Source organism: Lycium barbarum, chromosome 6 (genome assembly GCF_019175385.1).
Source record: "Lycium barbarum isolate Lr01 chromosome 6, ASM1917538v2, whole genome shotgun sequence".
Taxonomy (NCBI): domain Eukaryota; kingdom Viridiplantae; phylum Streptophyta; class Magnoliopsida; order Solanales; family Solanaceae; genus Lycium; species Lycium barbarum.
In genome coordinates, this window is record NC_083342.1 from 10,049,797 (window position 1) to 10,071,470 (window position 21,674).

At 35.7% G+C, this 21,674-nt stretch overlaps 1 long non-coding RNA gene across 1 annotated transcript; it reads right to left on the reverse strand.

The window, feature by feature from the left end:
- Positions 1 to 14,413: 14,413 nt before the first annotated feature.
- LOC132599537 (uncharacterized) lies at positions 14,414 to 16,678 on the reverse strand. Its single transcript, XR_009566865.1, has 4 exons — positions 16,070 to 16,678; positions 15,637 to 15,948; positions 15,388 to 15,493; positions 14,414 to 15,293 (listed from the first exon to the last, which is right to left on the reverse strand). It is a non-coding gene; the product is annotated as an uncharacterized LOC132599537 (long non-coding RNA).
- Between the last annotated feature and the right edge of the window lie 4,996 nt (positions 16,679 to 21,674).

Genomic DNA, 21,674 nt, shown 5'->3' on the forward strand with positions numbered 1-21,674 from the left:
CTACATGAGTTTGTTGATATTCCATCCTCCATCTGACATAAGTTTAGAAACATCTTCAGCATGCTCATTGATTTGCCAACACTGGGGAACCACATAGCTAAGAGCACCTAGCTTGGTCAATTGTCAAACCAAATGTTTGAACGTCCAATCTTTGGCTCCCACCAAATTTCCTGTTCTATACTTTCCCTTGCTTTCAACATCATCTTCCAGACTTGTGACCCTCCCTTCCATTAAACCACCTGAGTAATTTGTTTTTTTACAGTATTTATTCCACATGAAATTAGCCCAAAGAGAACTAGTAGTTCTGAACTTCCACCAGAGTTTAGCACATAAAGCTTTGGATATGTCATAGACAGACCTGAAACCTAAACCTCCTTCATGTTTGGGAATGCACATGTTAAGCCAAGCTGCCCAGTTTCTGCATCTTCCTTCCTCCTTATTATTCCAAGAGAACCTGGCAAAGATCCTGTGTAGTTCCTTTATAACACATTTAGGAGGCCTTATAGCAGATAAAACATAAATCGGGATACTTTGAAGGACACTTGTAATCAACACTGCTTTTCTTCCATAAGACAGTAACTTGTCTTTCCAAGTTTGTAGCCTGTCTTTGACTTTATTCAATAATTCAGTATAATCCACTTTCCTTTTCCTGGCATGAGTAATTAGTACTTCAAGATATGTAAAAGGAAATTGTCCTCTCACAAATCCTGCTACTGTTGCAACCTACTGACTTAACTCATGTGATACTTTACTGAACATATAAAAAGAACTTTTCCTCTTGTTTATCAGCTGTCCAGATATTTTCTCATAATCCTGAAGAGTATCCGTGATCATCTGTAAAGATTGGTTATCTGCTGCAGAAAAAATAATTGTATCATCTGAATATGCCAGATGATTCAACTCAGCACTCCACTTTGGCATCCCATATCTAACAAAACTAAGCTGATCAAACAAAGAATTTAGTGTCCTTGAAAGAACTTCTGCAGCTATAATGAAAAGAGCAGGAAAGAGTGGATCCACTTGCTTGACATCCCTTGCAGAATGAAAGAAACCATGTGCCTGGCCATTTAGGAGAACGGAATACCAATTATTTGCCAACAGCCTCCATATAAGGTCAATGAGAAATTGAGAGAATCTCATCTTTCCCATCACTTTACAGAGGTACAACCATGAGACCCTATCATATTCTTTTGCCATATCCAACTTAATCACAACATTTGCTAGTTTTCCTCTCTTCCTTATATCAGTTACAATATCTTATGTCAACAGCACATTCTCAATTATATTCCTGCCCTTAACAAAACCAGATTGATTTGGAGAGATCACCCTTGTGAGTATCTTGTCTAGTCTGTCATGAACTACTTTTGATATGACCTTATTGATAAAGTTGCTAAGACTTATAGGTCTCATATCAGAAAATGCCTCAACAACATTCTTCTTTGGCAGCAAAACCAGATTAGTGTGAGTGATTGGCTTAGGAAGAGTCTGTTCTTCAAAGAAAGCTTTAACAACACTATATACATCAGCCTTGATCACCTCCCAACACTTCTGATGAAATATACCAGAAAATCCATCAGGGCCACAGGCACTGTCCCTATTTAATTTAAATACAACCTTCTATACTTCCTCCATAGTAGGTTGTTCAGCAAGTAATATATTATCCTCCTCTCTGATCAGCTTTGGAATATGATTAAACATTGGAGAATCTTCACTAACCTCCTCATGAGTAAATTGCTTATGGAAAAAGTTGACAGCTTCAGCAGCAACACTATCAGAATCCTCTAGCCAATTACCAGCTTGATCCTCCTAATCTGGATTCTTTTTCTTCTTCCTTTTACCAGACTATGGAAATATCTTGTTCTTATCACCTTCAGAGAAACAGTCCATCCTGGCTTTTTGCCTCCAGAATTCCTCCTCATAGTGAAGATACAGCTTAAGTCCTGCATGTGCCCTTTGCATGACCATTCTATTTTCTTCAGATGAATTTTCCTCAAACAACTGCTCTTTAATCTTAATTATTTCCTCTCTGATTACAAGTTGTTTAAAAATGTCCCCATGTACTTAAAGCAGTTTTCAGTTTCTTCATCTTGAACTTAAATGACAGAAATACATCATCAGTCAAACCTGTTTCCCATTGTTGCTTAACAAAATCAAGAAAAGTATCATGTTCCACCCAGAATTTGAGAAATCTGAATGGTTTGATAAACTTTTCCACTTGATCTCCACATGATACAATTAGTGGTGTATGGTCAGAACCAGTCGTTGACAAATGTTCCACTTCTAGGTGTCCAAACCAATTCTGAAATGTATCATTTATACAATCCTGTCCAATTTCTAAAAACTGCAGTCATTAGCAGCCCTACCATTCCACCAGGTGAAAGGACTCCCTTTGAAAGGCATCTCATGCAACTCACATGAATTCAGACAAAAAGCAAAATCTTCATATTCTTGTGGCAAAACTGGTAAACCTCTTATTTTTTTCTTCTTTATTCAGTATAACATTGAAATCTCCACCAACTAGCCAAGGAGATGTCATATTACTAGCCAAGAGGTATAAACTATCCAACAACTGCATTTTATCCACTTCTGAACATTTAGCATACACCATTGTAACCACCATATCTTTATTGAAATCTTGAAACTATATCTTTACAGTAATATATTGCTCAGTATCCAATAGCACCTCAACATCAACATTGTGTTGCACAAAGAACCAGATTTTTCCATTACAGTTGGAGTTAGCATAAGGCATTCCAAGTCTCTTTCTATATTTCTGAATTTGTCTCTGATGTTGAAAAGGTTCCATCAGAGCTACCAAAAAGAACTTGTGATGCTTATTTAACATTTGAACTCTATGAAATGCTTGTTGGGACTTCACTGATCTTATGTTCCAGAATAAAGATTTAACTATCATTTAATAGATTTCTTAAGGTTACTCGTTGTTGAACACCTCACTGTTTATGGAACATCAATATTTTGCTTTCTTCCTTTTCTTGGCCCTTTGCTTTGTGATTTTAGAGATAATCCTGTCTCTACACACATCTCCTAAAGATTCATAACAATAGCATCACCATCAGCATATTCCTTCTTATTGTTGGCCAAAATCAACTTATCATGTTCCTCCTGTAACTTGTGAGAGACTACATCATGTATAGCTTTGTTAGGTGATACCCTTATAGCAACATTCAGAGGCTGCATATCTCTAATATCAGGAATAGTGGCCAAAGCTAAATTCCTTTGTTCTGCATCAGCAACTTTCTCAGGATAATAGCCAACTAACTACAAGTTACAGTTAGAGCTATGTACCTCCTCATCAGAAATATCCTTCAGAATTAATGCCTGAGCAGACTCCTCCTGATCCATGGAACAAGTCATATCTTGTATCTTCTCAATAGAACCATCATTCAGATAAAAATCACCTGCTTGAGTACATTCAGACATCTGATTTTCCAAAAACAAATTAGAGGCCTCATTTCCATTATGAATCCTACTAATGTCAAGCCTTTGATGAGCATCTTCATCTGCATCCCTACCACCTATATTTTCAACTCCTAGTCGCTGAACATCTTCATCAACTCTTCCCTGCACCATTTCAGACTCTTGAACATCTTCAGATAATTCAGTATTCTCATGTTCTTGACAGTCATGAGACTTATTTGAACCATAAGCCTCTGTAATCTCCAGAGATTCTGCTTTTCCATCCAGCTGTGGACTATTAATCTCTTTTTGAACAGGATCATCATTAGGGTGCTGTTTTTTGGCAACCTTATCAGTTTCATTCTCATAAACTTCACCCTCTTCCAGAGACTTGGTTCCATTTGTAGCCTGATGTTTGTACAGAAAAAAGTTTGCAGCATGCACCTTATTATGCTCCTTCTTGTCATCTATACAGTCAGCTGCAACCCCTTGTTCTATAGGCACATCCTCTTCAGTGACATGCTCATCATGACTATTACTGATCCTACTAACATCAACATCCTCTACTCCTTGGTTCAATACCTCAAATTTGTTTGATACCTTAACTTCTTTATTTCCATCATCCCTCCCAGTTGGAATCACTTTGTTCTTGTACTGCCCTTTGTTTCCAGGGTAAGTTACCACAGTACCACTGGCTAATACCTTTGGTAAATATTGTTGCACTGGTTTTTTCCACCCCCTATTTCTTCTATATCTTTCTTGTTGGATCTACCCTTGTTTACTTGTTCCAGGCTCATTTACTACAACTGCAGCCTTTCCTTTGTTCTGAGACCCTTCTCCATTATCTGCCACCTCATTTTCCAACAGTTCTGGATGTAGCACCCAACATTCATCATTGGAATGACTTTGTAAAAAGCACTTTGTGCAATACTTTGGTAAGTAGTCATATTGAATATTAACTTTAATCGACCTGATTTCCTTTGTAACACCATCTTCAATGTCCATCCACACAGACTTAGGCAAATCTGCAAGCAAATCTACCTGCACTTTCACTCTTGCACAGTTTGGCCTGGTCTTATTGATAGTAGCAGCATCTAGCTGGGTTGGCTTGCCCACAGCAGAAGCCAATGTAAACAAAGATTCCTTGACAAAAAAGGTAGGAAGGAGGTTTGGAAACGAAATCCAAGACATAGCAACTGAAGTTTCCTTTTCCACACTGAACTTAGAATCATATATTAATGGTCTCATTTAGTAAGAACGACCATCTTTTGACTTCAACCAAAAGAAACTTTTTGATGATATATTAATAAAATCTTCCCTTAGATCACATCTTATCAAGACATGCCTATCTCTCAAAAAGCCTACACGACAGTTACCCTTTACTCTACACTGATGAGGTATAATAGATCGCAACTCTTCTAGTTCGGGCCATCCATACGAAAACTTACCAACAATGGCATATTGTAGGTTTTTAATCCTTTCCATTTGTAATACTCAGAAGAGGACCATCTTACGACGTGTTTACCATCTATAATCTCAACCATCTTCATAGGAATGGATTCACACGTTTGCATGGAATTTTTACCAGTTTCATGCATTAGGGTATGGCGATAATTCTGTGTTGTGGTCGTAGGGATTACTGTTTGTGACTGTTGAGCATTGCTGGACGAAGAGAAAGGAGGGAGGAAGAGAGGGAAGGGAAATCTTGAGGAGAGAAAGACTGACCAACCACCAGATGCGGCGGCTGGCCAGTGGCCGGAGTGGACATAGTACTGTTAGGGTTTCAAACTAGGGTTTGCATGGGAGGAGAGAGAAGAGAACGTTTCTTTTCTGAGTAATATTGATTTTTGGGTGATGAATTAACCAGGATAGGGGATGATTAGAGGAATGTAGTCTATTTCTTACCAGGTTTGACTCTTCGAAATCCTATTCATTTTCACCAATGAAACCACTGGAGATTTCTACATTGACAATACTTTCAAGCACTCAAACACTTATATACCTGGAACTCTAATGAAACCCTGGAAAGCATATAGCTAGGGTCCTGAAGATAATTAAATGTCGTATGGGTTGATTACAAATATAGAACAAAAGGAAAGTGCAACAATCTCTAGTCTGAATCTCACACACTTGTATGCTAGACATTTGCTCGATCCAATACTACAACAACAACATACCCACTGTAATTCCACGAGTGGGGTATGGGGAGGGTAGGACGTAGGCAAACCTTAACTTCACTTGTATGGGGTAGAGAAGTTGTTTCCCATAGACCCTCGACTCTATCTAGTACTAGAGAAACTAAAAGGTAATACAGTTTATTTGTGTGCAAACACAGAGAGCACCAAGACAATACAATTTTGCATCTACTGATCGCCTAGCTAAAATTCTCATTCAAACAATGGAATTTAACTAAAAGGTAATACGCCTCTCATTAGCAAAGCTAATTCTTCACCAATTCGCCTTTGCCTCTTTCCTTTCTTCAAATTACACTTACAACTTTATATTTTTATGGCTTACCTTTCCGAATTCGGGTTTTAAAAATTAGGGATATGGGCCATTTTTTTTGCGCGGATTGCCCTTCTTTTGGGGTGGTCTTTAAATTTTGCCCCTTATATCTGTGGTCTTTAAATTATGCCCCTCATATTGCTGGTCTTTAATTTTTGCCCTTCGCATTGCAACACTGAGCGTTCACGTAGAAATCATAAGGTTCTGAGTTCGAACCCCAGCTCAAGCATAAATTAAAAAAGAAAACTACAAGGCAAGGTTTGGATCGTGTGTATGCCGGACCCGGCATAAACTTATGAAGGAATTACCAAAGTTATGCGGACCCGGCATACTCATGCCTTATGGGCAGACTTGGCATAAGTATGCCGGGTCCGGCATAACTTTGGTAATTCCTTCATAAGTTTATGCCGGGTCCGGCATAACTTTGAGATCTCATGTCAACTTTTTACAGATTTTGTGACATCAAAATGCTCTATTAAAATTCAAGTGGTTTTTGTGTCAATGTGGCCTAAAGACTTTCTTTGCTACATTTCCTGTATTGGATATATTATAGTTGCTCTTGTTAATATATTATGGGGTAGTGTTAGAAAAAAGTAGTTGTCGTGATTTTGTTCCATTATATCTAAGCCTAGTTTTTCATGAGTATTAACACTATGATAATTGTTGACAGCATTTGCATGACGATGAATGGAAGAGGCCACGCACAAAGTTTTTACCATGAAGCCTTTTAGTTCTGTAATAATATTGGAAAGAGGACAATGAAATTCTTCCTAGGTACCCTCATCCGGTGGGGGCATACTTTTAATGGGCAAACTTTGATGTCGGACCCAGCATAAACTTGTGAAGGAATTACCAAAGTTATGCCGGACCCGGCATACTTATGCCAAGTCTGCCCATAAGGCATAAGTATGCCGGGACCGGCATAAGTTTGGTAATTCCTTAACAAGTTTATATCGTTGGGGGCATACTTTTAATGGGCAAACTTTTATGCCGGATCTGGCATAAACTTGTGAAGGAATTACCAAAGTTATGCCGGACCTGGCATACTTATGCCAAGTCTGCCCATAAGGCATAAGTATGCCGGGTCTAGCATAACTTTGATAATTCCTTCACAAGTGTATGTCGGTGGGGGCATAGCGAATTTAAACTCTGCCTTGCGAGTTTTTTTTTTAAATTTTGACTGTGTAGGGGTTTGAACCTGGAACCCATGGGGCTTAGCCGAAGGACAAAACTTAAAGATTTCAAATATGAGGGACAAAACTTAAAGACCACCCCAAAAGAAGGGCAATTCTGTGAATTGCCCGATATGGGATAACGGGAATTATATAGGTCCGGTCCAATTTCTTTGGTGTCAGATTGGGGTAAAAGTAGGGATTTTGCAGGAATAACCGGTCCAATTGATTATTTATTTTTTAACCCATATACATATATTATATTATGCATCCATCAAGTATTTTTAGTTTCAACTGTTCCGTGGATGACTATTGAAGTTAATTTCTCTAGAAAAGTAATGGTCTACAAATAGTTTTTGCGTTATTGCTTTAAAAATGTTCTTGTTTAAGAAATATATATATATAAATAATTTTGGTATTACATAACTTCAACAACAGAACATTACGCTTTCAAAAATTATGTTGGGTAGACATAATTTTAACACAATCTTCATTCGATATTTATTAAACTATCCACAAGTCTTGTTAAAGATTACATTGTTCACAAGTTATGTGATGGGTTGTAATTTTAATAAAATCCTCATTTTATCTATCTTGTTAAATTACTCGCAAATCTTGCTAGATAAATAAATTTTACAATGTTTTAAATTATTCACGAGTTTTCTCGTGCTTACGACACTTGATACTATATTTCTCATTCTTTTCTTGCCATATTGTTCTATCGCATTAGCAAATCTTCCTATATTGTTCTATCGCATTAGCAAATCTTCCTATATTGTTCAATTCGCTCATAAGTTCGTAGGATTGACAAGACCAACAACAACAATAATATATCGGACGTAATTACACAAGTATAGTTTAGGGAGAGTGGTGTGCACGCAACCTTATTTCCTATCTTGTGAAGGTAGAAAGGTTGTTTCCGGTAAATTCTAATAACGCATATGAAATCAGGTATGGAAAGGTAAAATAGTAGAGAAGATAATAATGGAGAAAGGAACCGCATCAATGATAAATAATATGATGAGCGGAGCAAAGAAAACAAGTAACAACAAAATTGAAGAATATAAGATAATATGAGGGTAATAATAATAATAATGATAAGGAAACCCGACAACGCTTGACTACCTACTAACTTTTTGCCTTAATCCCCGACCTCTATATCCTCGGTAAGCTACATGTGTGCCATCTCTTGTCTAACCATCTCTCCCCAATACATCTTCGTCTCTACTTCTACCTCTCCTCAGACCAATCATAGCCAACCTTTCACGGTTTCTTAGCGGGGCATCTATGCATCACCTATTCACATGTCCGAACCACCTCAGTCTTGCTTCCATCGTCTTGTCTACCACGAAGGTTAGTCCAACCCTGTCCATAATATCTTTGTTTCTAATCATATCTCTCCTAGCATGCCTCCACATTCATCTCAACATTCTCATTTCTGCCACTTTCATCTTTTGGATAAGCGAGGTCTTGACTAACCAACACTTCACTTCATACAACGTACGTATCTGCTCTAAATTGACTAGTTAAAAAATAATTATGGTTAACTTAATGATTGTCCACTCATCTGTTCCAATTGACTTGGAAATATTCCTAATAAGTTCTTGCATATAATAATTGAAATAAATAAATATATAAAGGCAATTGGTGTATGAGCCAAGATATTACTAGGCTAGAAGCAGGCTACAGTCCATGGACATGCCTGCTTTTAGCCGAGGGCATTTATGAAATTTTAAAATCTATCTGCTTTAAAGAAATTGTACTTCAATGTAATTGTGTGAGTACTATCTCTTGCTTAGACTTAAAACCCATTCTTTATTTAACGGATTTGTTGGCGCCGTATTCCTGAGAACATCTATGCCCTTCTGTTATCTCTTTATTCACCTATAATAAATGTAATATTGGAGTTGGGTCCCACTAATAGTCATTTCACACACTGCTTAGAGCAATTCCCCCTTCTTTTAAATTTTGTCTCTCATATTTGTAATCTTTAAATTTTGTCCTTCGATTAAAACTCATGGGTTTTAGGTTCGGACCCTCACTCAGTTAAAAATTTTTAAAAAAATCGCAAGACTGAGTTTAAATTTTGCTATGCCCTCACAGGCAAAATTTTAGTTATGTTTAACAAAAAGTCTGCCGATGTGGGTAGACTTTGCCTTGAGGCATATATATATATATATATTTTAACTTTTCAAGGTAAACTTTTAGTTATGTCTTAACTAAAAGTGTGTCCCATAAGATATAACTAAAAGCATGCCCCATAAAGCGAAACTTTTTCATAAGGAATAATTAAAGTTATGCCGGACCCGGCATAACTATAAGTTCCGCCTTATAAGGCAAAGTTTATGCCTTAAGGAAAAGTTCCGCCTTAGGGGCATACTTTTAGTTATGCCTTAACTAAAAGTCTGTCAAATAAGGCATAACTAAAAGTATGCCCCATAAGGCGGAACTTTTCCTTAAGACATAACTAAAAGTTTGTCTTATAAGACAAAGTCTATGTCTTAAGGAAACGTTATGCCTTATGGGGCATACTTTTAGTTATGCCTTAACTAAAAGTCTGCCCCATAAGGCATAACTAGGAAAAATCTTTTAGTTAAGGCTTAGCTAAAAGTCTGCCCATAACTATGTCGGATCCGGCATACACTTGTTAAGGAATAACCAAAGTTATGTCGGACCTGACATACTTATGTCAAGTCTGCCCATAAGGCATGAGTATGCCAAGTCTGCTCATAAGGCATGAGTATGCCGGGCCCGGTAAAACTTTAGTTATTCTTTAACAAGTGTATACCAGTTTCGGCATACACGCGATCCAAACCTTGCCGTGCGATTTTTTTTTTTAAAATTTATGCTTGAGCGGGGGTTCGAACCCAGAACCTCATGATTTCTGCGTGAAGCTCAGGGTTGCAACGCGAAGGATAAAAATTAAAGACCAGCAATATGGAGGGCAAAATTTAAAGACCATAAATATGAGGGACAAAATTTAAAGATCACCCCAAAAGAAGGGCAATTCGCGAAAAAAAATGCGCTGTTTACTACTTCAGCTAAAATCAATAGATTATCTCAATTACATTATTCCAACAAGAAATCTTGGCATATACTCTATTATTTTATTTATTTGAAAAGTAGGAAAACAAAACTAATTAAAATCAATATATGTTAATGTTAGTTTTATTATTGTTTTTAATTCTAAATGCACGCAGTATTTCAAAAGATTATTAAAAAAAAAAAACTGTGATCTTAAATATACGTAACAACTATTTGACTATCAGGCTTTTGAAACTTGTAATGTTAGATATGCCATAATATATTTGTTTGATAATGAAAATTTGTTATGAAGAATAATATTAAAACATAAATATTATATCTTGCTTAAGACCACTCTTAATACAATTTGTTGGGCCCGTGTTGGCACGGGATTTTGCATCTAGTTTGATTATAGAAATTTGAGATCTCACTCCTTTGTCATCTGGTGCCCCAAACACATTGTAACTTATTAATATGTTTCTTTGTGATGTAACAACGTTGCCTCCTTTATTGGATATTCAATTTTGTACAGATTTTTATATATATATAAAAATTATCGTGTAAAAAATATTTACACAATTAAATTATTTATAAAATAATTTTATACTTTTATAGTTACTAATTGATTTGTTATAATGGGTTGAGTTTGATTGCTATTTACTAAGTATGTAAAGAGACATTTATTATCATATTTCAACCCAAAAGACATGTATAAGTAATCCTTCAAAAATAAATAGCATAAAAATTTATTTATACATTTCATAAATATTAATTATTTTAATTGGTTTCTTTTATCACATTAGGGGAGAAAGAGGGTGTACAAAGAAAGAAGAATACTACGCTATTGATGAGTATGGACCCTTCGCTTTAATAGTGGAAGATAGAAAGCTGGCCAATTGAGCTAGTCTTCTATCTCAATTTAGCAAGGAGTCACAATAAAAATTGCAAGAATAACAAAATTTAATAAGTTTGACTCAAATCATAAATTTGTAGTAAGAAATCATTTAATATATATATAAGTAACTCATTCAAACTACATAAATAAAAAATTATAGTTCGGAACTCATAAATTTAAAAGGCAGAATATATAGATAGACACTTCAATCTGACCTCTACTATTAGTTGAACACACTAACTTACAGAATGAACATTTAGACACCTTTAAAATTTATGTGTTACGTCAGCATCGATGTCCACGAGACACAGTGAAAAGGAGTTGACTCTCTATTTGTTTATTATTTCAATGGTTGTTCAAAGAAAACGAAAAATAAAAAAAAAAAAAAAAAAAAAAGGGCCACCAAAAATTATATCCTTCGGTTATTATGACTAGGGGTGTACATGGATCGGGTTGGTTCGAATTTTTTAAACACCAAACCAAACCAATTGCGTCGAGTTTTTAAATTTATACACCAAAACCAAACCAATAAAATTCGGGTTTTTCAACCTCGGGTTTTGTCGGGTTATTCGGTTTTCTCGGGTTTTTTCGGGGTTTTTTTCGGAATAGTCTTGATACAAAACATATAACTTTTACTTCAAATATTTCTTTAGTCCTAGTAAGGTACAACTATATAATTAAGATGTTTCTTAAGAAAATAACACAAAATGTGATAAGAGTGATGACATTGTATAAAAATATTTAACAAAAGCTAATAAAATCGGTTAAAATAAATATTGCTAATTAACAAGCCATAAAGAAAATGACCATAATCTAAAAATATTAAATCATGCTAAAATAAGTACGACAAATAAGTATTAATTACATGACAGAGAAAAAAAACTTAAGTTATATATTTTCACCCTCTAAATCAATTATGCAAACTAAAGAATAGATATCCAACATTATTGTCATTCCTAGTGGTAAATTGAATTTCTTTTGTTAGCATTAGTGTTGAGTTGGTTTTCGTTTGAATTTTATTTGAGTTACTAATATCCATAGGATATAAAACTTATTGACGTTCAAAATTCTAAGTTCAAGCTTGAATAATATGATAATAAATAAAAAACTACGAAAAGATTTAAGAAATATTCATAAATTACATTACAAATAAATATTTTTATGTATAAAATATTTTAAAAATTGAATACATGTAATGTCGGGTTGGTTTGGTTCGATTTGACTTTTTTTTAGATAAAACCAAACCAAACCAATTGTGGTCGGGTTTCTTTTTTCAACACCAAACCAAGTCAAACCAAACCACTAGTCGGGTTTTTTACTTGGTTTGACTCGATTTTTCGATTTGGTGTGGTTTGTCAGTTTACTTTGTACACCCCTAATTATGACTATTGATTACCAAAGAGATAGAATTATAATCTTTAAGCAATAAAATAAAGTTGGTTAACGGTAGTAAAAGGAATGGGTCTTTTGGTCTCATAATTAAATTTGAGATTAAATTTATATCATATTTGGTTTGATGGAACAAATTTGTACTAGAATAAATTATACTGTCAACCGAGCACAATACTAATTTAATCCAAACTTAATCCCGAACATACCATTTACTTCATCAAATTTGAGATTATTTTATTTCTCACCTCTCAAGTGGGATAAATTAGTCCAAAAATTATAATCTCAATACTATAATGCTGAGATAATTTAGGGCGGGAACCAAATGAGCCGTTATTGTTATGCGGCCATTTGTGTAATTTAGCCCCTTAAATCTCACGCCCAAAATGGCCATTTGTGTACTAAAGGTGTATATCAAGGCTATTGAGCTGATATTTGGTGAAATTGATGTTTTCGAAACTTTGTCAAATTTGGAGTTTTTATTCAAAAGAGGTAAAATTGTTTGTTAAAAAGTAATTTTATTTGTATATTTGATATTGCCTTCATCCATATTTACTTATCACCTTTCGGATTTCGAGATTCAAGTAAGTTTTTTTTTGCTATAATTTTTTCATATATCTTTTTATATATTTTAAATTGTCAATTATTACAGCTTCCACACCTCTCAAGGTAGGGGTAAGGTCTGCGTACACTCTCCCCTCCCCAGACCCCACCGTGTGAAATTATACTGAGTATGTTATTGTTAGTATTGTTGAATTGTCAATTATTGTGTACTCTAAACAAGGAATTAGCGCTGGACAACAAAAATTCCATGCTAATCCCATTTAGCTACGAAATAGCTACAGATTATAAGAAAATTCAATTAACTAGGAGCTATTTAGCGATGTGTTAGCTGAGGATTACCAATAAATTCTGTAGCTAATTCCATGTTTTCTAGTAGAGATTTTTATCGTAATTTCCAAATATGTAAATTTACTTAAAAATTTTAAAAGATTTCATGTCCGAATTCACAGTCAAATTTAAACTGTTTGACTCTCGAAATCCAAACTGTGTCACATAAAGTGAGATAGAGGGAGTAGCATTGTATCATAGAAACATGATATTTATATATAATTTTTTGGTATTCCTATGCTATTATTTTGAATTTTGGTGTTTAGTTTTAGGTTGTTTTTAGTTAGTTCTTACTTTTTTGTCTTCATAACCCTGGTGTCTATACTAACTGGCACGTACTTCAATTAATTTAGTGTTTTCGCCCCTGTTGGGTTTTGAACTTGAGACCTCATGTTTTCAAACGCACTTCATTGATCACTAGGCTATATCCTTCACTGATTTTAGTTAGTTATTATGTTAGTTTTAGATTGGTTTCATTTCTAGCGGTAGCTATAGAAAAAACTGTTAATTTTTTTTTTGTTTGGAAGTTGTTAACATTACCACTGTCTAATCTATACTTCAAAGTAAATGATTAGTAGTGACTCCCACTTTATTTGGATTATTTTGGAGTATCTCTTAAAGTGAAATTTCCTCCTCCGACATGTTTCAGACTCGCTAAACAAATATCATTTGCTCATAATATATATTTATCTCTGATGTACAGCCGAAATCCAAGGCCAATATGAAGTCTAATGTGTATATACACTACACCAATAGAGACTTTTAGCAGCAATATATTTACCTTTTAGCGGCAATACTTATTACCACAAAAACATTTACCGGCTATTGATTAAATGCCATTAAATTCAGGATCGCTAAAGCCTTTACTGGCATTTACGTTGAATTCCGGTAAAGGTCCATTTTATTGCCACTAAAAATAATTAGTTTTAGCGGCATTTATTTAATGGCATTTACTATTGCCAGTAAAGCTGCCTTGAAAAAGTGATATCAAACATGTTATGCAGCTTTCGTTATCTACTTATAAGTACTGGAAAATGCTAAATATTTTCTTTGAATGACAATCACTTTGAATAGAAACCAAGCCATTTTCTTTTTTATATTAACCGTGCATTTTATTTCAATCTCCAAAAGGCTATAATAGCTGGTTTTGAGGGGGTTGAGCGCAACACATCCTTCATAGGCTAATTTGAAGGCTAGCACTACCACCCTTACACAAGAACTGAGATGAGGTAAATGCAAGAGGGACAAGAATATGTATGAATATCCATATCCTAAACATTGAATTATGTAGCCTATAGAAAGAGAGTGATACAAGGAATTAAGGTGGATCAAGGACCAATTCTTTTTCTTCCTTCTAGATAGATATCTTTATAGCCGGTAGCCCCATCTGTCCATGGCCATACTGCATAGTTGAAATATCATCTGGAACCAGAGATGCTAGTTTGTCCGCCACTTGGTTTATTTCCCTAAAGTAGTGCTTAATGTTGAAGTGGTCTGTTGGAGAAGCTCTTTCAGCTTTTGGATTTCCTTGAAAATTCTCAGCAGATGCTTTTAGAATTAATGATGCTGTCCACTATCAGTTTCGAATCACTTTCAGCCATGATATTGCTGTGACCATTATCCAGACACCATGACATTCCAAAGAGCATAGCTGGTGCTTCTGCGCAGTTACTTGTTCTGTTACCCAGGACAAGGGAGAATGCCATAATAGAAGCCAAGCCAGGAAATTATGTTAACCTCAAGAAAGAGCAAACCTTGTTTCCAAGATATCACATTAAAAAAAGTGTCTTGAAAATCAGAGATTTTGTGTAAAACTTGTGTCCTAATTATAGCAAATCATGTAAACAAATATAGACAAAGGAGTGATCCATGATATAACAAAGTTTCTCAGCTCCTTTTCAAGCTTGAAATAGGCATCTCCGGGTCTCAAATTTCCAATGATCTGGCATATGTTGATCACTTAAAACATTCGAAGTTCACAGCTTTGAAACAGGTAAAGCCTGCAATAATCAACCATTTTGTACTTAGCAAAATCCCTCAAGCATATTGGCACAAATTTGCAGCTCTTTTGAATTCCACACACAAGTTAATTACCTAAAGCTTTTGAATTCGCAATGCACGGGCATGCAGAAGGGGAAGGTAAAATTCTCATTTAAGAATGCTTTGGATTACCCCAAATTGGGTAGCCTTTAACTTTTCCCTGTAACATCAACAAACATATGCAACATTCAGAATCCAAAACAAAAAAATGTTGTTATGTTCACTGGGAAGCAGCATTGCAGAACATTGCTTCTTAAGTTATACGGTTAAGCACTGATAAATCCTTAATATGTTCAAGATTACCTTAGAAGCAGAAGCTATGAGGGTACCACAACGGCGTTCTTCATGTCTTCAAGACTGGGTTTCATGAAGGGCTCATCCTAATACAACATGATAGTTAGAAAAGTTTGAGCATATTACACAAAAATGCTTGCTGGTAACACAATCAGATTCGCCTTTTACATTTTCATATACTTTGGGTATCAAAAATGTTTACTAATAGATTCATAATATGCCAGGGCAGATTCATCGTTTGACTTGAATGTTGGCAACACTACCAGATAATCTTGCAATTCTTTCATTCATGATATTCTTTTGGAAATTTTCTTCTGTGTTCTGCAAAAATCAAATGACAATCAACAAAAGAGTTGTCTAACTCGTTTACGTTCTGTATGGTGACCAATTTCTAGAACATGATTCACTAGAAAAGAAAAAAAGTACAGAGGAAATATCTTACCTTAAACACTTGACGCACCTCCACTACTAATTTGAGACTGTATGAGAATCATGTCAAATGAATGCTAACAACACACTGTGATTAGATATGAATCAATTTGTTCTTGAAAGTGGTGAAATTTTATTAGCAATGTATACAAATAATACAGACTGTAAGCAGAACATTTCCAAAGAAACAAAATATAATAGCTCATACTTCCTCTTCATGGACGGCTATACCAGCCCTCTGGTATGCTAGTGAGAAATTCCGTAGATGACATCTCCGCCTCTAGGAAAAGTTCCACTTATCTTCTTTGTATGAGTGCAGTCGACATCTGCAACGGCTGGCAAACATGATTCCACTAAATATTCAATCTGAAATAAAAGAAAATGCCTGAATATTAGCCAGAATATTTATATAGTAGCAAATAGCTAAAAATGATTTTGAGTTATGAACTATATTATCATTCGTTTCTTGTTATTATCCAGCGTATAAGATGATGAAAATATGACATAACAATTAATTTCTTGAAATGGTAATTTTTGCCAATTTGAAATGGGATGCATCCAAGAAAAAGCTGGTCAAACAAATGAATATTGGAGGGTGCTTTCTAAAAGATGGAAACTTTGCTGAAGGAGCATGTAGGTCTTTTTATCCCTTGAGGAAATTGTACAATACGAAGATTTAGGACAAGAATTACACTATTCTGGATGTACAGAAGCTGATGTGACTGATCTATATCTATTCACCAGGTCTTTAAGGCAGTGGTACCACAAATATATACAGATAAAGAAAATAACACATCATATGGAACTGCCCAAAACTTAGGTTGACCCATTGAACCTCAAAAACGAACCATATGCCCAAATCCTGCAAATCAATTCCAATTATCTACCAAAAACGGATCCAACTTTCCTTTTAAAACATCTCTCTAGCACCCTACTTGGCGTTAGTAAACGAATACAACTTTATACAAGATCTAAACTTGTAAAGGCTTGCACGCCACACACATCTCCCTAAACGTGACTGTTATTAACCAAGCATTTCAGCTACTTATCCACTTACTTTATGAATTCTTACAGTGAAGTATTCAACTTTATAAATTCATTACAACAGTCTTAAAAGTAATTTGACATGGCCCGCAAGCTCCATTACTAAATCTTAATATGTCTGATAACTAAATGTCCCCCTGCACCTAAGCAAGAAACGGCTAAAAACTGCCTCCACCAAATTCATGTGACAAACTTTCTAGTTTTAGATGTCCCAAATATGTTTGACATAGTTTTACACTATTATAATTAATTTCACATTGTTCAGGAATTCACTTCACTTAAAAAACCAAAACTAAAGCATGATATGTAACGCTCATATTATCGCAGTAACTTGAATATTTTATTCTATACAAACAGTATAATCACAGGACAATTTGAAAAGCAGATACAGATGGGTTAAGTAGAAAAACAAATCTAAATTGTGTGTCCTTGTATTATAAAACATGAAAAGGAATATTTTAAATTGACTATGAGATGGTTAAGATATATTTCAAGGAAAAACTTCCTACCTTGGTACTTTGCGACTTCTTCTCCATTGTAGAAGAGTTTGAATGTAGGGTATGAATGGATATCAACTGTGTTACATACTGGCTTATCTGTACCACAATCAACTTGTCCCACCTCTATCTCGTCCTCCCCTTCCATCACTTTCCCTATATCATCCCAAAGTGTTCCCAGGTTCTTGCTGAAAAGAGTTTCAGAATTAGCAAAACAGAAGAACGTTGTGAGGAAAATATAGCAATGAACGTATCAATAACTAAAATTGTGATATCATATGAATTGACATAAGAGGTAAAAGTTAAAATAATAATCATACTCTCCATTAATTATCTCACGCACTTAATGATATAACGACTTTTATTGGCAATATGCCTGAAATTGCAGTGAAGAGGCAGGCCACATCTACAAGTTTCTCTTTTTTTGACAATGTTAACATTCTATATATCCACAGGTATACTAAACCATAAAAGTATAGTCCCCCAACCAAACTATTACGGATTATAGCAAAAAAGCGCCTTCCTATATTACCAGTTACATATTATCCAAAACATCAAAGATATCTTCTGTTTCAACTAGACATTCCTGCTTACACCAAAAATAGTAGAGAGCTAAACAATTCATCTTCAGCTTCTGTATGTCACTATGTTTATCTTCAAAGCATCTCTGACTTCTCTCTCTCCATACAGTCCACCATATACATGCAGGGACAACCCTCCATCTCTCCTTCTGATTTGACAAAAGACCCTCTCTGTCCCAACTGCTAAGGGCCCCCTTTGTATTACCTGCATCACCCATCTGATTCCCCTCAGGTTAATGAAGATCTTCCAGATTTGGTATGTCCATTTGCAATGTAAAAAGAGATGGTTGGCTGTCTCTGATTATTCCCCACATAAATAACATCTAGAACATAGATCAAAACCCATTCTTCTCAGAGCATCAAGGCACCTTTAGCAATTTAAATTTGGAAACTCAAGAGAATCCTTCATGGATCAAGTGGGATATAGAATTCAGATTTTTGTAATAAGAGTCCAACATAGCAGGCTGCCCTTATTATGTTTTATAAAGTCCAACATGCAAACACTTTTATATAAAGACTAGAAGCTTATTTTCATCTACCAGCCATAATTTACATGTTCCCCCAACTGCACTGATGGATTTCTCAAGGGGTGATAGTTTTACATGGTCTAAGTTGAAGGGGTTTTTATCTGCGATAATAATAATAATAATAATGTTAAACTACCCACAAAAACAGCAAAGAGGATCTGTACAGTAATCCTTCTGGAAATTATTAGACAAATTCTACCCATGTCGTGATTTGATAGGTTCTCAGGTTCTGAAAGGAAAGAGGCTTCTGTGTGTAACTAGTTCTTTTATAAATATGAGTTCCCCATGCTCAAAAGTATAAGTAAAAGAAAGGGATTTGGCGGTCACCAAGGTAAATACCAACTAGAAAATCATTTTAGTCTGGTGATCCATTTCAAAAAGAATGAGGTCAAACCGCACAATTTTCAGTCTCAAACCAGGCAGTGATTCCTTTTTACTTTTTTAAGGTAAGATTTACATATTTCCTTATATAAAGGATAAATAAAAAGAGAGAGAGACATACATATTTACTGAAATGGTAATAATTGGGGGTAATACATACGTATTTAAAAACTACACAAGTAATGTAAGTGACAACTTTTTATAATTGAAAATATCTATGAAAAAAAAACGTAGTCGAAGAAGAAATCCTGTGACTCCTAAAGCAGGAAGTATCGCATTAAAAACCAGATGGAGTACGTAAGGGCAGCGCGGTGATTAAACAACTTAATCAACCATGCTAATTTCATTGTGATATTTAGAGTATCTATCTCTCCTACTAATAGACGATAAGGCTTTCCGTACTTGCATAGTGTTGGTTTAGACACCCAAATTGTTGAAATCTTCCTAAATTGTCCTCACATTGTAGAAACAAGAAAGTAATTAATGGACAGAACTGCAAAATTGAGCTGAGCATTAAAACTGTGTTATTTGAATTGAATGGATTGCTCAAGTTGATAGCTATATGCTAAACCAGCTCACATGGTAATTACAAACTACCCACATCCCAGTAGCCTGCAATAAAACCCGCTGATACGCCCAAATTACACCTTTGAGATCAGGAGTAAGCGGTCGTTGTCAAATATAGAACCCAACAAGGTTGGGGTCGAATCCCACAGAGAATACAATAAAGAAATATACTCGATAAGTGTAACACCCGACTGTTAGTCTATATTTCAAAGGGAAATGAAATATAATAAAAGTTTGATTGTTGTTTGTTCATTAAAAACTGAGAATGTTTATAAGATGTAACCAATTGGTAAATGGGACTAAGGTTGTGGTTTCAATGGAAAGTAATGCGATTAGGTATCAATTCAACTTATTTATATGCCTAGGTGCATTAACCCAAGGGTCACGCGATTCTTGCCAAAAGTTTTCCAACCAAATTAGCAAATTTCATCCTAGGCTTTTCCAAGCCCTAGAATGTTTTATAAGAGAACACCCATGTAGCCTCAACTAGCTTTCCTATTCCTAGCTCAAGCTATTAAATTGATTTAATGACCCACATTGTTGCTATTAACTCTTTTCCTAACCTCTACTTTCTTTTCCAAGCAAAGTAATGGTATTAAGGCACAAGTAATGTTGTACACCATCACAAGACATTGATGCTTGAAGAGTTAATAGAAAACACCATTAACATATAAATGTAGTATGAATATGAAACTCAATCACATAATTAACACATTGGATCCCACAACCTTAGCTGAAACATTAGCTACTGATATTCATTAAAAGTAAATCAATCAAGTAAAATGTATTCATAAATCTTACAAAAGTGTTGGATGGAGAAGATGACAAAGCCAAAAGAAATCTCTTAAATGCTTCACCAACCAACAATAAATTAACTCCACAAGAGTCTATACTAAAAACTGCAGAATGTTCCAATCCAAAACCCTAGCAATCTATTTATAGCATGTCCAAAACGGGAACAATTTCCAGACAAAAATACCCCTGTGCATAGGGTGCGAATCGCACATCGTGTCGCGTGTTCAACCCGCGAGTCGCAGGTTTCACCTTATTATCGCAGGTGTCGCATCTTCAGTTATTTGTTGAGCAGCATCCGCGACACCATATGCGAATCGCATGTTCCACCTGCGACTCGCAGTTGGTGTTGCATGTGGTGTCACATGTGGTGTCTTCTCTGTCAGCAGATGCGACATCACCTGCGACTCCCAGGCATGACCTGCGATTCGCAGGTGATGCCCCGGTTCAGTTCAGCTGGATTTTTGCCCACTTTGCTTCAAGTAGCTTCCGACACATGTTATTCTACAAATTGACACAAAAACACGAGAAACGACATCAAAAGTACTTGGGGATTTACAAAAGACTAAGTAATTGGCGTCGAATGAGCCGTAATTTTACGACTCATCAACACCCCCAAACTTATACTTTTGCTTGTCCTCAAGCATTTAAAACAGAACTACCATATATGCCAATTGCTAGGTACTACAATGATGATCATGATCAGTCAAAACATAATTGTTCAAAATACAAGTTCCCCTCCCTCTTGTTGCGAGACATGGTGCCTTTCCTCAATAGGCGGGCATTAACCAACTGATGCACTTGATGTGTGACGATCCCCCTTGGGTCCCACTACTCAAGGTATTGTCTATGCCAGGGTACAGCCAGTCCGCACAGGGGCTCGCCCCATTATCCCTCTTCACGCTGCAGCGCTATGGGGTATCGAACCCGGAACCTCTGGCTCATTTACATTCCCCAAAGGGAATCGCCTCTTACCAATTGAGCTGTAGCTCAATTGGTAAGAGGCGATTCCCTTTGGGGAATGTAAAGGAGCCAGAGGTTCCGGGTTCGATACCCCATAGCGCTGCAGCGTGAAGAGGGATAATGGGGCGAGCCCCTGTGCGGACTGGCTGTACCCTGGCATAGACAATACCTTGAGTAGTGGGACCCAAAGGGGATCGTCACAAAAAAAGCTCAATTGGTGAAAGGTGATTCCCTTTGGGGAATGTAAAGGAGCCAGAGGTTCCGCG